Below are 17,970 nucleotides of genomic sequence, written 5' to 3'. Positions count from 1 at the left end.
ATTTAGATGTAAATATATATACACATACATACATACATATTTAACGTTTTTTTCTATTAAATGATTACCAAATAAATGTATTCAATAACATGTATTTTTATTATATCTTAGGCAAGTATGTGATTACTGTATGTTATTAAATACCCTCAATAAACTAAATTAATGAATCATTTTTAGTAAGTTTACCAAAAATAACCACTGCCCAATACTGTATTTGCTCATAATTTGTATTTTTACATTGGCTCCTGGTAGGGCTGTTCCAGAAAAGGTTGACCTTCTTTGGCTGTCCCTATAAGAGTCTGTATGATTTATATTTATTTTACCATTACAAAATAATCTATACAGGTAACTTCTACTAGAAATTAGCCTCTTGCTCTAACCGTACGGTTTGTCTGTCTCTGCTGGCTGAGTACAATGTAGGATGATCACATTGACAATTCAGTGAATTATCGCATCCCCACTCACATGAAGGGGCATATGTATTAAAAATAGTGGAAGTGGCACGTTTTATGCCATTGTACATCATATCGGTGTTAATAATTTTTTACATGATTATCCCCGATATATACTAAATGTAACTTGCAAGGACAGCAGTTGTGATAATCTCTGCCCCTGTGAGTTATATCCCGGAGGTATCGGAGGAGTCTTTCACATTTTTGATAAACTCCTACTGGGAAACTGACACTGCGCACTGGCACAATGACACATTGCAGAGCTGGACAAAGGCCACAGGAGAGGGACTTAAGATCCCTTTCCTCTGACAATGCCTCCATAGGCCTAAAGCAGTGTACAACATCTGAGTGTGGCGTAAACCTACAGGACCCAACTCTGAAAAGTTTTGCTTTTTGGAGTTTGGTATGTAAACGTCAGACCATAGTCCCCATTAATAATAATGAGGACTGTGGCCTGGAGCGGTAGTTAGCCTTCTGCTGGAGATTTTTCTGAAACCTCCTGCATTAAGCTGTTGTTACAATACATAGCTGGGATACATACATGTATGAAAAACTGGCTTGATAAATAGGCCCCTTTGTGTGTGACAGTTACATAAAGATGACTGAACAACACACAGGATAAAGATTGACCTACAATTTTCCAAATGGTACCAGACCTCTCAATCGCACCCCTTTCCCACCTTACTATTATCTTAAGAATTTTTGTTAGTGGCTAAAGCACAGGATGAAGGTAAAAGTTTAATTCTAAAAACAGATACCAGAACCCTGAAACAGTACCAGGCCCAGTAAAAAAAAAAAAAAAAAAAATATATATATATATATATATATATATATATATTATATATTTGTTTCTTTCAGTTATTAACTCAACAATATAAGATGCCAAACTGGGAAAATTGGCTTAAACATGACGCATCCAGTCACAAACTGGTTGATGTACGTTGTTGTTTATTTATACTTATACTTGTTTATATTTTATATATTTTAGAAAATATGACATTCCCAACATTAAACATAACTCAACATTTCTATACAAGCTTGTCCAAGCAAAATCATTTTACAGTTCAAGGATCTTTTTTAGGATTTCCAAGATAGCTTATAATAATTGAATCCACCTCTTAAAAGTCATTGTGCCGTTCTACAAATAGTACTATAACTTAATTAAAGAGCGGAGGATATACAGTAGTAGCATTTATCAATATAAAGCAATGTAATTCAGTTCCCGAGAACTCATGTCTAATTATAGATCCTTTTCGACCTCTCTGTTGGAGCACTTTATACCCAAAGCAGTCGTCCATGACAGGCTAACTCACCAGCATCATGAAAAAAAAATATATAATCTTACAAATTAAAATTCCAAGCACCACAACATAATACTTATGACACATAAATAAAATAACATCAGTATGTGATATAAAACCTTATCATTTTATGATCAAAAATATAAACAAATATTAATTGAATAATTTTTTATTGAATTGATTTCAAACTGGAAATATTGTAAGTTACTTCACATATAGAACATATTATACATGTATCTATTAAGTGGCACTTACATATTATACATGCATCTATTAAGTGGTACAAATCAGAACAGGAGGTTGTACAAACAATTGTTATGGTCGTGTTCTGCTATTTAACTGCATGTTTCATTGACACAAAGTATTTGACTTGAGTGTTGGAATCTCAAGACATTTGTCAACCTAAAGTAACATGACAGCACGTGTCACACTTGGTTTACAAGACATATGAAACATTAAACCACTTCAATGCTCTAGCAAGTTTTCCAACGTGTATACTATTGTTCATTTTATGAATGGATAAGCAAAAAATTCAGGTAGAGATTGAAAATTTTACCTTTTAGATTCACAATGCACAAGGTCATCCTAGACTTTGACGTTTTTTAGTGGCAAATATGTACAATGCAAGGTGCAATCTCTAGCATATAAATAAAGAACATTTACTTATACATACCATTTCCCACTTGGACTACTATAACCTAAAACTGGAAACCCAGCTAATCTCTCTTATTTATGGTCTACTGTAAAAAGAGACACGAAATAGTCACACTGAAGAACAATGACCCCACATTTTCTGTCCTGGGATATATTGCTTATTGGATGTCCTCAGCCTGGCTTATGTCTAATTTAAATCTGTCTGCCTGAATGACATGTTATGACTGCTAATGTCCGCATGTCTTACATTTCTTCACCACAGGCGTTGTATTTTAAAAGCCCAGTTATTGGATACAATCTCTTCGCCTCATAATGACTTTGTTCATAATGTTCCTTGTTGCCCTTCAAGTAAAGGTCACATAATAATGGTAAGATAATATGTAGTTGGTATGCTGTGGGGCATGCCACATGCATTCAGACCAGGCTCAGCAAGTTTCACATAAGTGGGCTGTAAATTTTTATTTCTGCCTAAATAATGACTATTAATAATATCAGATTACTAGGGTCAAGTCCTGGAGTTGCCTAGGAATGACTGCTATGTTTGCTGTCTCTGGAGTTTCCCTTGCTGTGTTAGGCAGTGTTGTGCACTGTACATATTCTAACTGCTTTATATTTTCAGTATTGCACACAATGGGCACTTTAAGTGGCAGCAAGGTTTATATAGCAATACCTGTGTTCCATGCGACAATGACAAAGTTAGAATTGTTTTTGTAATATTTCACTTTGCTGCGTTAATGGTGTACTACTGTTTTATTGTTCTAATACTATTCTAATGAAGAGGCTAAATCATTGGCATACCTTGGGTTCTGTTCTAAAATTCAAGGTCCATTTTTCCATTGACTTTCTCCTGTTATTGTCATTTATTTATTCTTTGTATGTATTGGCAAGCTCCAAGTTGATAATTTTCTTACTTATAAACCAAAAAGAGATTTGTATAATTCACCTTTGGGGCAGAAAATCTGTGCCTTATAATACTATAAAATGTTATATCACCATGGATTTCTGTGACCTGTATAGTATACTTGCCTATTCTTCTGAAATGTCTGGGAGACTCCCAAATTTTGGGGAGTTCTTCCTGACTCCCTGTAGAGCAGGGTACCTTCCTTTCCCAGTAAAGTAGATAGGCAGGGTTGAAGGCTTGAGTCGATTTGCTGAGAATTGCATCACTGTGACTCATGGCACGTATTGTAATGATGCAATGCATGGCATTATGCCATTGGGGGCAAGGAATGATGGAGTTAATGACATTGCCATGCCCTCCTTACTTGCCACTTGGATCTCACCACAAAATGTGTCATCAAATCTCACCCCTATCCCCTTCACTAGGGATTGGGGATGGTAACCCTGCTCTTCTAGAAGGCTGAGAGAACTCATAATTTGTGAGTCTCCCGGACATTCCTGAAGAATAGGTAAGCACTATATGTACAGACTCCAATATAGCTTTTAGGCTTCTTACTAGCCCCAAGGCACCATCAGATTAGGTATTCCTGGTCCTGGAATAGCCTAATGGTGTGTACACACACAACGATCAACAACGATAACGATATCGTTGTACGATCTCCCGGTTGTGATGGATGATCGATATCGATCATCCAGCACACCACCAACTCACCAACGACTATAGCGATTCGTGATCAACGATCGTGGGTCCCTATAGTAACCTGGTCAATATCAACCAGGTTGGCCTGCGTGCACAGTCGATGGACTATATCCATATCATCCATATGTGCCCGCGCATTGCAGGTCGTTGAAAAATGCACTATATGAACAATAACGATATGATCGTTACCATTCATATCGTCCATTTTAATCGTACCGTGTGTACGCACCATTAGTTTTGCTATTTAATACCTTTAATGAAGACTGATATACGTAAATTAATAGGACAGGTGGGGATATATTCATACTTTATTTGACACTGAAAACAATATATCATGTGGCTTATATAGACTGAACAAAATGACAGGAACCCAATATCTTTCCAAACAAGCTTGCAAATTGTTTAGCCCTTATACATGGGAATGCTTAATGATTTTTTTGTATTAATAATAGAGCTTGTGGCTTGATCTCCTGCATGGTGAATTCATGTGAAAGACTACCAGACTGTTTACTCCACAGCAGGACATTGTGACTTGTCAGGAATGTAATGAATATAATATCAGTGGTATAATATTGTCATAGAATCCAACAGAGTACAATTATACAGGATGACTGGAATGCCAGCAAAGTCATTTTTGCAGGTATAAATGAGCAGTCTAGAGTACATGAAGCCTAGAGTACATGAGCAAGAAGTTTTAAATTCAAGATTTGTGTAACCATGGTTACATTCTAATTTGTGTTAAACCGTTAAAAGCCTTCAGCGCTGTGAAAAGGCATATTTCATGATCCGATTTGATGACCAGTAAAGAGGAGAAGAAGATTTGTGGCAGGTTTGCATTCTAGATTTATCAACAAACTGACGTCCCTGGCTGCCTTATTAATTCTAGGAACAGGATAAACCAAGGGCAGCAGACTGTTAAAAGATATTAGTTCTGATTATTTGCAGTGACAGAATATTTAAAATAAAGAGGGGATAGCAATATGTTAAGCTCAAACCCAGTTTGACAGGCAACGTAGCTTTGAGCCATGAGTGGGCCAAAGGCAATAAAAATATTACTGAGTCTCTACCACTTTGCAACCTATGAGGCAGCTTTATCCCAAAGTATAAGACAAAAACACATATGTTTCCGCTAGGCCAACCTGTAGCCTGTAGCCAATAAGAGCATTATAACTTACCCTTGCTACAGTTATTTGCAGATTATGTGGCCTATTTACCAAACCTACAGTAAATGCCCCAGTACCACTTTAGGAGAATATTTATTAAACCTGTAAAGCAGGATATTACAGATATCAGAGTATCAGAGCACACCGCAGTCTCCATACAATGCATGTGAATATTGCGGCTGCGCTATTTATAAAGCTGTGAAAAACTAAAGTTTTTGGAGCTTGACTGTGGGAACTAATTCCATTTTCAGATGGCGTCAACTCCCTCCTACTTATGGAAGAGGGTTGGGTCTGGAAAGAGGGAACCATCAGTCTCCTCTGAGCCAAACTTTCGCTGTTGCCATTAGCAGTGAGGGTTAAGCTTTAAAGATTCGCCAGGACAGCAGCTATTTACCATTGATGTCGCTGCATCAATAGTAAATACCATTGATAATGAAGATAAATAGCAGCTGTGTTTCACAAAATTTGATAAATAGGCTTCATAATGTGGTCTACAGTTGCAAAAAAACCACAAAAACCTGTAAATGCATAGATTTGTATTATAAATCTTCAATAAAGTGTTATGAAAGTTGGCCTATTGCTGTCCCTGGTGACTCATCCCAGCTGTTCTGCATTCAGGACACTGGGACACTTCTTGCAGACTTCTCTACTGTGCATGTTAAAAGTCGCACCATTTTCCCGTTAATTTGCGCTGCTGCAGTGCCGAAGTGGGACTCCTGAGAGGTAAGTTTTAAACATGGGTGCAGGTGTGCAATGTAGGCCCTCCTGGATCCAGGGGCCTGTGTGCACAGCACACCCTGCCCCATTAATAGATACACCAATGAATAGTGTTCACGGTCTGCTTAATTTTGAATGATCTAGCTCAACTGCTAGTACATATACTTTTTTATTTTATATAACTAAAACCTACATCAATTTGATTTATTGTTGTTTTCTATGAGGTTTTCACCTATCACTCAATTTTGAACTTCAACATACTGTACTGTATTCAACAATGTGTCATTGATACAAGTTGCAATAGAGAAGTTTTCAGCTTATAAAATCACATTATTATTCCAGGCACAGATCAAAAAAAATCCTGGTGTTTGGATGAGGTCATTCAACACCAGGGGTGTCTTAACAGAGGAGGGGGCCCATGTGCATTCCCCGTCAAGGGCCCCCTCCTCTAACCCCGGCAGCCGGCATGCCCAGAGTCTACTGCGCATGCGCAGATCGATGAGGAAATGGCACGGGCGTAATTTTCCCGGTGAGTTCCTCACAGCACATGCGCAACACGCTGAAAAAAATGCCCACGGCGGCCATTTTCCGGTGTTTTGAGCAGCGCTGAGAGACCCAACGTGGGACCTCGTAGAAGTAAGATTTAAATAATATGGGTGCAGGGTGTGCGGTGCGGGCCCCCCTGGAGATGGGGGCCCGTGTGCACCATACACCCTGCACCCATTATAGATACGCCCCTGTGCAACACAATGGAGGCTCTTATGGACTAAGGGGTATGGAAAGGCTGGAACTTATTTAGCCCCTTACATAGTCAGATAGGGATTACATCTGTCCACATAAACTAAAGTAATAGAGGTGCTTATGATGATAAAAAATATATATATCTATATTTGATTTTGTATGAAAATATTTTACTACTTAAAACTGATATTTCCTTAATGTATGACGCTCATGTAGACATTGGCTGCCAGTGGGAGTAACTTACTTTGGGATAAACATAAAGGTTCTAATCTACAGAGATGTATTACAACTGTTCCTGAAAATGAATCCTTGTGAGCAATCTCATCAACATATCAGTCCCCAGTGGAGCTATACATCAACCTTAAAACTGCTGCTATGGGGGATGACATTGATTCATTTTAATAAGCAGATACTGTTTGCTCATATTCTGTATGTATAGCCAGGCAATGTAAACACAGTATTTATATACAGAATGAATGCACACATTTTATATTTTAAAAGCACATTTAAGGCATTTATCTATTTGCATTCCTCTATCTTTCCAATTATTTCATTGGCTAAAGAATGATGCATACCAATAACACAGTAGGTGCAGTTTCACCTGTGGAACATATCAGCCATACGCATCAGAAAACACACACGTTAGACCAAAAAAACAACAATAGGGATAGAAAAGACGTCGCTCAAACAGATTAAGAATGCTGATCTACAGCTTTGATGTATAAAAATCCATGACCCACATTCATTTGAAAGTTGAAAGAGAAACCACAAAATAAAGTAGATGACGTTTTCATAATTGCAATTTCAGAATTTTCCCTCAACACTGTGTTGGAGCAGTGAATTTCTAACATTATTTAGAAGAATGGATATAAATGCCATGGATTGGTTAAAAGGTTTGCTTGTACTAACTATAATTAATACTCTAAGTCTATGTAAACAATCAGGGGCGTAGCAAGACCTCTGGGGCCCCATAGCAAATTTCCAAAGCCCCTCCCCCCCGCCGGCCAGATTAGTTTGCAGTTTATCCATTTTGATTGTGCCTACTTAGGTGAAATGCAGGATTAAGTGAATGGTGATTAGCATATTGTAAACATTATAAACTAAAGAATATATTTTTAAAAACATAATATAGTCTTCCTAATCCTAAATGTTTCTGATATAATATGGCATATAAGAAGGCTATGATTCACTAATAAATCAATTAGTAAGGAGAGATGGAGATACAGACAGCTGGGCCGGTGACAACAGATGCCCTGTAGTAACACTAAAAAGCAGACCCATTCTCTGCACCTACTGTCTGAGATCTGCTGCAAAATTGGACAGGTGTGTAGGCATATACTGTATATTGGGTGTTGAATCTGTGTCCAGGTCTCCAGTAGGATTGTGTCAACAGTCTGGTCTGGAGTTGGATCCAGAGGATCGGACAAGTGTGTATCAATCTTAAATCATGCATCATCATATCAGATGAATAATTTGCTTTATCCATTGTTTCTAAATTATAAACTGTAGTTAAAATGGAGGGAGGTGTCTGAAGGGGTATGGGTGACAAGCCAACATTTGTTAAAAAGTCCTTACCTGAAGATATTATTCACATTATTTTTCTGAAGATGTTGCTGTTCAGGACCTTATTGGAAGATATAATCCAAAGTCCATATCAGTAGTCATTTTCCAAAGTAGCTTAAATAAAGCAGGAACTACTCAGAGAGTATCAATATAGGACAAAATGTCACCACAAAATGGCTCCCATTAGCTGGGCATCCTTTATATAGGGCTGTGACCTGTATTGTGACATCACAATGCATACAGGCAGCAGCTAGAGATGGATGTAGCTTAGATCAGCTCAGGGCCCAGATGCCCTGCAGCAACACTCTGGTGAGCATAGAAAAGCTGGGGCTCTGGAGATGGTAGTGTAAGGGTGCATACACACCAGGACGATATCGGCACGATTAAGGTAATTGGAACGATGAATCGTGCAAATCGCATAGTGTGTACGCACAATTGCGCGCTCCCGCTGGTCGTATGCGACGTCTTATGATTGTCTGTGCAGCACAGACAATCATAAGATAACGCATACGATAAGGTGCCAATCGCACAGTGTGTACGGACAACCGGACGATCAGCCCACTGTACACTGTACAGCGCATTCGATTTGACGATTCAACAAATCGGCAAATCTTATGCGAAATTGGACAGTGTGTACGCTCAATTTAGGAAGTTCTGCCTTCAAGGGAAATTGGATAGGAAATCGGAACGATTACAAATCGTTCAGGTGTATACCCTGCCTAACTCTGTGCAGGGAGAGTCTGGGCCCCATAGCAGCTGCGCTCTCTGCACCTACTGTACTACAGGTTGAGACTCCCATATCCAAAATGCTTGGGACCAGGGGTATTTTGGATAACGGAATATTCCGTATTTTGGAACATTTGCATATCATAATGAAATATATTGGGAATGGGACCCCAATATACACACAGAATGCATTTATGTCTTATATACACCTTATACACACAGCCTGCAGGTAATTTTATACATTATTTTCAAATATTTTGTGGCTCAAACAAAGGTTGTGTACATTCATAAAATTCAGGTGTGTTTCATATATACTATACACACAACCTGAAGGTAATTTTATACAATATTTGTAATAATTTGTGCCTTAGACAAAGTTTGTGTACATTGAACCATCAAAAATCAAAGCTTTCATTTTCTCAGTCAAGCCAAAAATATTCCGTATTTCGGTATATTCCGTATTTCGGAATATTTGGATATGGGACACTCAACCTGTATAGCTATGCCCTTGTCAACATTCTAATATGCATTTAGAAGGTTGACCACATACAAGGCTTGTAGACCGCACAACTCATAAACCGAAGTCCATTAACATTTTGGCCACAAATCTGTTCTATCCGTTAATCTAAACACCTAATTTTTTATTAATGCTTTAACCTCTACATAATAATAATAATTACATTTTAGAACATATAGAATACAATTATAAAAGACTAACAAATACTCCATACAATACAAATACATGAGCTTTTTATTTTTTTGGGCTGGATAATAGACTTTCTTTTTTAAATTAGGAACCCTTGCATATTATAATAATAATAATGGCCTGATTATGCAAATCGTCCCACAGCTGTAAATAATTTCAATTACTGAAAAAACTAATTGGATTCGAAAACAAATTACTGATCTATTTTCTGACAAATAAAGCAGATGGTGACATGCATGAACTAGCTACATATGAACAATGTGCGCTGTACCTTTATAGATACAAAGCCGTAAACTGCTCCACAATTTCTTTTCATTTGGATAAACATGAGATGATTGGTACAATCATTTCAAAGGTCATTTGGCCAGTTAGCACTGCGTTAATCACCTAGAGGCATTTAATAACAGCTAATGATATTCAGAGAAGCAAAATAAAATCTACCATATAGAGTTTCTTTGAATGGCTACTCATTAACAGTCCATTGTAAAGCAGTAGAGACAAAATATACCTAAATGCAAGTAAGAAGTGTGGTTAGCAGGATTCAGCCATGTATAAAAAGTGCTTAGTGCCAAACTGTGCACATTGTGCCTCTGAAATATCACCAGAAATCATATTTTAATACCACAAGAAAATAATGCACAGCTGGAACTCTCCAGGAACTGCTGGTTTTGCCTTCTTGACTGCACTAATCCTATTTATTTTTTGCCAGATCAAAATACTACTTTGTCTATTCTGATTTACCTGCAGCAGACTTTTGCTAATAGTCTACTAGGTATATTGTTGTATAATACTGTTCTGTACAGTTATAACTTATAGCTGTGTGTGCTTAAGGATTGAAAATATTTGGGTGCTTTGTGGTTGCTCTTTATGGTCTGCATGGTCTCATGTATAGAGTTGTAGGTCACCATGGTGACTGTAAAAAATCTGACAACCAACCATTTCTGGCTTAAATCCATCTGATAATGTAGTGAGACTTCTCCCTCTGAGATGGAAATGCCAGAAACCAATAGAACTGGTTCCCGGTGAAAACAGCTCTTCCTTATTCCTGTGGTTAAGAATTTCATAAAAGCTTTTAAAGTATTACTCATTGTAAATGTTTTTTTGGTCCCTAGGAACTGCGCAGTCCAGATAAACACACTTGCTTTACCCAAATGTGAGATTGGCTCCAAGAAGTGCTACAAATGTGGTTTCTCAGATACTGTACACCTTCATTATTTTACTTTGTGTATGCAGCACATATTCTGCATTATGTTCCCTAGTGCTTTTCTATATTTCTACAACTTTAGTGTAACTCCTCTGGAGAATACTTAAAAAAAATTTAATGTTCACTTTGTTTGTAAATATAATACTTTTTTGTGCATCTGGAAACTTATTGCACACCCCTTGTACAAGATTAGTATTCTCACTTCTGTGGGTTTGTATTGTTTGAACGTGGTAAAGTAACCCTTAGAGCGGTATCCAATAAGCTCCGAACATTGTTTGGGCTCTAATTGATCCCCTCGATCGTCGAAAAACAGGGATTTTTCACAGATTATCCCCGATTTTCGACATTATTTTTTTTCACCCTATTCTATTATTTCAGTTGAAATAATAGGATAGTTCTACCGAAAACACATTGTGCCGCGATAAGCTCAAGGACCTATGTGTTTTCGCCTTTTTTCAGGTGAAAAAACGGCAATTATTGTGGATTCTTTTTTGGGACACATCAGGTCTTGAAAAAAAACCCTGATTATTGCCGGCATCAGGCCGACTTCATGGCTAATTGGACTGCCCTGGGCAAGGTAATTACAATTGGATACCCCCTTTAAACTTTGATGAAATATCATTGATCACTTCTGTGAGTGATGTCTCAGGGAGTCATGGAGTCAGAGAAGAGAAAGATGTGTGCTTGTACACAATTTGCTCAAGTGGTCCGGAGGGGAGAAGATAAATCGGGTGGCAGTTGGAGAGGGAGGTTGATTAAATTGAGGATGGAAATGTGCCAGGTTAAAAAGATGAGCTAGATGGGCATGACACTCAGGCCCAATGTTGTTAAAAAGTCTCAAAGTTTATTAAAATGTTTACAGTTGCAGCTTATCTCTGTCCAGTTGTGCTATCCTCCATACATGGGTAGTCAGTCTGGGGTAACTTATTAGCAGCAGTGCTTTTTGTCTATGACAGAAGGTACCAGAAATCAGACAGACAAGTCTAGCAAAAATAATAATGGCTCTGGTGCACTGCTGCTGAAGTAAAATAACTCATTTATTTGAAACATTACATAGAAAATAAAAAATGGATTAAATAACCATAAAGCACTATTCTGATATAAAGATGACACAATCTAGAACATTGACAGTGCCTATATTGAAATGAATCCCTCTGTGGCCACAGATAATTAAGTATTAGTTATGCAGTTTCTGTTTTTGGATAATAATTCAATTAGGCTGAATTCCAATGTAATGCAATGAACTTGAATTAGTGGTTGTTCGTATCTAGACAAATTAATAATCCGACTGACACAAAGTCAATAATGTACCAACAACTTGATGTTAGTATGAGCCAACTGATCATATGGATATACTTACAGTAGTTCCAACAATATATTGGCTAGTGGTGACATAATGGTATAGAGTGTGCACCTGCATTTTCTTTTTCCTGTGTACTGTACATGTTGCAAGCAAGAATTGGTATAGTCACCCAGAAGTTCCAGCTTCTCTTCTCAGATAATCCACAGCCAATGGAGATGTATAATTACAGTGATGGAATATAAACAGAATGTGCCCCACTGCTATATTGCTAAAATGTTGCTGTAGGTCAGATGAGTGTAGCACTCACCAGAGATTGGGAACAGTAGCTGTCGTGCAGGCAAGCCACCTGCTTGAGGGGCTGATCCAGCCTGCTAGTGAGGTGCACTTGCTAACTCTGAGACTGATTCAGAGCCGGACGCTATTTGCGCTCGCTTGTTCAGAAAAAGGGTCCGGCTATTTAAATTGAGCGCTCGCTCTTTGCAGTCTGTTGACGCCTCTATGTCTGAGCGAGCGAACGAAACATGTGCTCACAATTTTGTAAAGACGCCCCCTGGCCGCTCGCATCATACGTCATGTCCGCTATTTATTAGATTAATCGAGTACATCGAAAGGCGTCTGAACTGCTCGCAGCGCTTGTGGTTGGATTTTCCTACCGCAATCATGCGAACAGTTCAGGCTAAGAAACAACCAAGTGACGTGGCCGATGACGCTGCTTTGTTAATTATGCACACCCTTAAAACACCCGTTTTGACCGTTTGCTGATACTGTGTACTGTTGGTACCATCAGAAAAGAAGCACTGGTTTTTAGTCTTTATGTTTCCACAGAAAGAATATTTTTGTATCTCTGATGGCTTTAATCATTCAAGTGAAAGAACATTTCTTTAGCGTGGCTTTTTTTTTTTTTTTTACAGTGCTGTAGACTTTCATTGATCCATATGAAGCTGCTATACATTGCGTCTAAATTCTTTTCTTATACCCACTGAACTGGAAATAGAAAATGCTGTTTATTATTCTGACAAGAGTCTCTTTGTTCCTTTACTTAAAGAAATGCAGGTCTTTTTTTATTGCTGCATCCGCTAATTCTCGCTGTGCATGAAGAAAGCGTGCCGTTTGTGGTCAATCTGCTCGCTAGATATGGAAAAAAAACTCAATGATGGATGATAATACAGATATAACCTGAGACTACATCAGAATATATTGCAGACAGGCCAGTAGGTTATTTTAAAATAAATCTTCTAATCTCAGATCCTCCGCTGTGCCGAGCATGCTTCCTCCCAGAGCCTAAATCTTTCTTCTTTTTGCTGCAACTGAGTTTTTCAGGAATATATTTTCTGAGCTGAAAGTCATCTATCTATTATTGACGTTTTTGTGGCAGAGAGCAGACTATATATAATCACTCATGAGTTTGCATGAAATCTATGAGAAGTTAGCAGAAATGACTGAAATGAAGTGATAAGTATCTGCTGGGTGCAATTCTCATAGACTGAGCACGAAGGATTAGGCTCTTTGGGCCTGATTCAGACCCACTCGCGAGCGGCTGTCCGCTCGCAAGTGGGTCGATGTTATGGACTGAGCATGCGCATGACGGAGGGAGCTCCGTCGTGCGCATGCGCCAGACGCGACGAGCGAAGGAAAGTCCTTCGCTCGTTGTGTCTGATCAAAGGGGGCGTGCTGTCGATGTTGATTGACAGCACGCCCCCTTTGGTAGGCGTGCCGGGGGCGTGCCTCCCTGACGGGGGCGTTCCCACGGGAACGCCTCCCGTCAGAAGCCGGCCCACTGACATCACTGATGTCAGTGGGAGTGATTTTGGCTCTGATAGAGCCAAAATCACTCCGGAGCTTGCGGTTGAAAACCTCAACCGCAGGCTCCGGCTCGCAATTTCGATGGTCGCGATGGTCTCGACCATCGCGGCCATCAAAATGCACGCTCGTATAGCCTGTGGGTGGTGACCCACAGCTATACGAGCGTCCAGAAGGACGCTCCATTTTCATGGAGGCCGGCCCTCATTCAGAGCGTGCGCTCTGCTCAGAGCGTACGGCTCTGAATGAGGGCCTTTGCTTTCTGCATTCGAGCCACTCTGATTACTGTATGCTTTCCATTTTTTTTAAAATGATTATGCTAGTGTGCAATAATGAAAACTAAGGGTTTGCTCTCAAACTTTTTTGAATTAGGGATATACTAATGAAATATCTTTTGATCCCTTCCAGGCAGGCTTGATGGCAACATATTGCTGTGCATGTGCTGTGAAAGCAGCGCCATAACAGGGCTTTTCTGCTCCCTGTGCTGGGCACGTCCTCTGAGTGCATGACGTCATGTGGAGGGGGTGGGGCCAGCAGTGCAGAGAATTACAGCACTGTCTTAGGATGCTGCGGGGGAATGTAAGAGATGCAGTTTGCACGTCTGGAGAATCCCAAGGTGGCACTGCAGCAGCGACTCTGACTGTAGGGTGCAATTCCAGGCACTCTGCTAACCAAATGCTGGGACCGTGGGTGAGCTGCGGTGCTGCCCACAGGGCTCTGCGCTCTGTGCAGTGGCACCGCTTGCTCACCCCTAGTTATGGACCTGTGTGAAAACTATCAGTTAACTTAACTGCTATTCTCCTTGTCGGACAGGCTCACATCAGAGCCACTATCCCCTCAAGGGTTTTTTTGTGAAATATGCCCATAAAATTGTTCCTTAGCATCGCAATATGCAGCAATAATTTATGATACTTTTCTGGGCCCAACTGCCATCAATGATAAGTTCAGGAGATGTCTCAAAGGCCCCTTGGACTGCACATCCAGAGGCCCAAGAAGTAGGCAAGTATAAACAGAGACCATGCAAAATATGATTTTTAAAATAATTGTATTAAGAAATATAAATTGTGCTTTATAGATTAAAAGAGATGCATTTGCCCTAAATTAATGTGCCAATTTAATTCATTTTAAAATTAATTAGTTGAAGTTCAATCTAAATATTCTAAGTAATGGCACATATCCACTAGATGATAAATTGGATGATTTGAACGATAACGATATCATTATCGTTCATCGTCCGCAATATCGTCCAGTGGGTATGCAATCAACAACCAGCGATTCACGCCTCCGCTAGTCGACATCTTCCATCGCCAGTACTTGCAGGGCAACCTGACTATATCGTCAAGTTCTGCAAGTACGGGGATGAGGGAGGGTGACGTCACTGAACGATATCGTGAACGATATCATGAACGATATCGTTCAGTGTGGATGCTCAATGTTGTTAACGACAATGAGCCCAGCACTGCAGGGCAAACACTCATGGAGCATATCGTCTAGTGGATACCCGCCTTTAGAAAGATTTCTTTATAACAGGCGACTCTCTGAATTAGTAGCAATCTCCCTGACTCCCTGAAGAGTATAGCAATCTCCCTGATTGCACCCATTATGAAGCTTTTATATTAAAAAAAGTATCGGAAGATATATACACTGAAATGGTATATTCAGTATCATATCCCTGCATTGGTTATAAGGCACAGCGATCCCTATGGCTACGTGCATTCTCAAATAAGGTTTCCTTGTAAAACACAATACATGAGCAAGCCCTGAGAAGTATCACTGTGTTTTCATCAACAAGTAGATCTTACTAACTGTTTGGGGCTAGTTTACATTTGGATGTAAGACCATTTTATGACACGCCTCTTAGATGTAGCTGTACACGCCCACTTTACCGCCGCGCTCATAGGTGCTGCTTTCACAATCTCCCTATGATGCTTTTTCAAAAGTAGGCAAGTGTGATATAGCCATGTGTGTGTGCCTGGTTATCCAATGATTGGCATTCTAGTTTTGAAATATTAAAGTCTATTTAACATTATGGGCCGTATTCAATTAATTTCGGGTATGCGATAAAGTTTTGCATGCTGGACTTTTGCCTACATCGTGTATTTTAGCAGCGGAAACATATCGTGCGTGTACCCGTGGGAGCATTGTATAGGGGGTCTACAACTGGGGGTACTGTTTAGGGGGGGCTACTACTGGGGGCAATGTATAGGGGGGACTACTACTGGGGGCACTGTATAGGGGGACTACTACTGGGTACTATTACTGGAGGCACTGTACAGGGGGGACTACTGCTGGGTACTATTACTGGGGGCATTGTGTAGGGGGGACTACTACTGGGTACTATTACTGGGGGCACTGTATAGGGACCTACTACTGGGGCCTACTGCTGTTGGCACTGTATAGGGGGGACTACTACTTGGGGCAATGCAGCATAGGGGGGATTACTACTGGGGGCACTGTATAGGGGGGCTACTACTGGGGGCAATGCAGCATAGGGGGGATTACTACTGCATGCACTTTATAGGGGAGGCTACTACAGGGGGCAATGCAGCATAGGGGGGATTACTACTGGGGGATTACTACTGGGGGCACTGCATAAGGGGGGTAGGGGGGCGCCAGTACATTACATTGCCAGGGGCGCTTGGATCCCTAGATACACCCCTGGTACTTAAGTTCGCACAATTGCCACTAATTAATGTCTTTGCACAAGTGGTGAAGAATGGCATAAAGCAGTATATTTTGGAGAAAATAAGTAGTCCTGTCAAATTTGGGGTACCTGAAAATGGGTGCAAGCATATTTTAATGTCTGTAAAGTGCAGTTTTAATAAATGCGAATTTCCACCCTCATAATAGCACCTGCAATCCCAAAAACACTTGACCCCTTCTTAGTGCACCCGCAGAACTTTATTTTGCTAGTTTGCAAACTTGTACAATCACTTTGTGCTTTTTCACCCCCAAATTCAAAGTACTTTTTTGGGGTGTTCCTCACGTTTTTTAGTTTTGTTTTTTTTAAGCAGTTATCCTTTGGGGGTCTGTCCCAAGGGTGCGGAGAGGTTTCCCCACCTTTGCACCCCAAAATTTTGCACTTCTTTTCTCCTGCTATTCAGAGGCGATTCTTTTTCGCCTATTACATTGCATTGACTTTCCGTATATGCGAAAAGCGGATGGAACTGAGGGCCTGATTCAGACCCGCTCGCAAGTGCTATGCGGGACGATGGCCAGGCAGTGCGCCTGCGCTAGCCTCAGAGCGAGAGAGAAATCACTCACTGCGGAGCTCGCATCCAAAAGGGGCGGCTTGATCGACAGCTCGCCCCGTTTTGGAGGCGGGCAGGGGGGGTGACTGGCCAAACAGAGGCGCTCCCGAAGGAACGCCTGCCATTTGGGGACAGCCCCACTGACATCACGAGAGATGTCAGTGGTGAGCTTCCAGCTCTATTAGAGCCGGAAGCTCACTGGGGCTTGCGGGAACGAGACAGTACCACAAGGGTCTCATCGCAAGGCCGATGGTCGCGACCAACGCCTGGCTGCTCGCAAAACCTGTGAGCGCTCGCTTTTTGCAAGCGGCTCTGAATCAGGCCCTGAATACGGAGATGTTTCCGCCTGGTGAAAAGTCGCAATCGGCGATACTTTTTCGCGGAACTTGGTTTTTCGCTTCTTATTGAATACGGCCCTATGTGGTAAAAGGAGATTTTCTATCACAGCAGATGAAATGATTGAAAATCTTCTATCATGTCAATTTACCAATCAGCGTTCATCTGAGCCGAGCGATTCACTGCTCCCCACTGGCTGGCAGCAGAAGGCAAACACTACTTTGTCAGCCAGTCTGGGATCCCTTCCATGCCTGCAGAAGTTTCAATGTAAAAAAATGCTTCATTTAATTAAATATTTTTTTTCCCACAGTCGGCATTCTGAGGTGATGGTAACGATAAGAGACCCGAGACAGCTCAGCATATTAGGGTTAGGATTAACCATTTCTCTGTTTTGGTCGAATTTAGAAAATGATTTTATGTGTAAGTCTAATGCCTAGTCTACAGGTTTACATT

The 17,970-nt window shown here is 40.4% G+C and overlaps 1 protein-coding gene across 4 annotated transcripts in view; it reads left to right on the top strand.

The window, feature by feature from the left end:
• Positions 1-17,970, top strand: part of FGF13 (fibroblast growth factor 13) — a 421,117-nt gene that overhangs the window by 124,247 nt on the left and 278,900 nt on the right. The window lies entirely within an intron of this gene.

Source organism: Taudactylus pleione, unplaced genomic scaffold (assembly GCF_031769625.1).
Source record: "Taudactylus pleione unplaced genomic scaffold, aTauple2 ptg000064l, whole genome shotgun sequence".
Taxonomy (NCBI): Eukaryota; Metazoa; Chordata; class Amphibia; order Anura; family Myobatrachidae; genus Taudactylus; species Taudactylus pleione.
The sequence above is the reverse complement of the archived record's forward strand: the minus strand, read 5'-3'. Positions and strand labels throughout refer to the sequence as shown.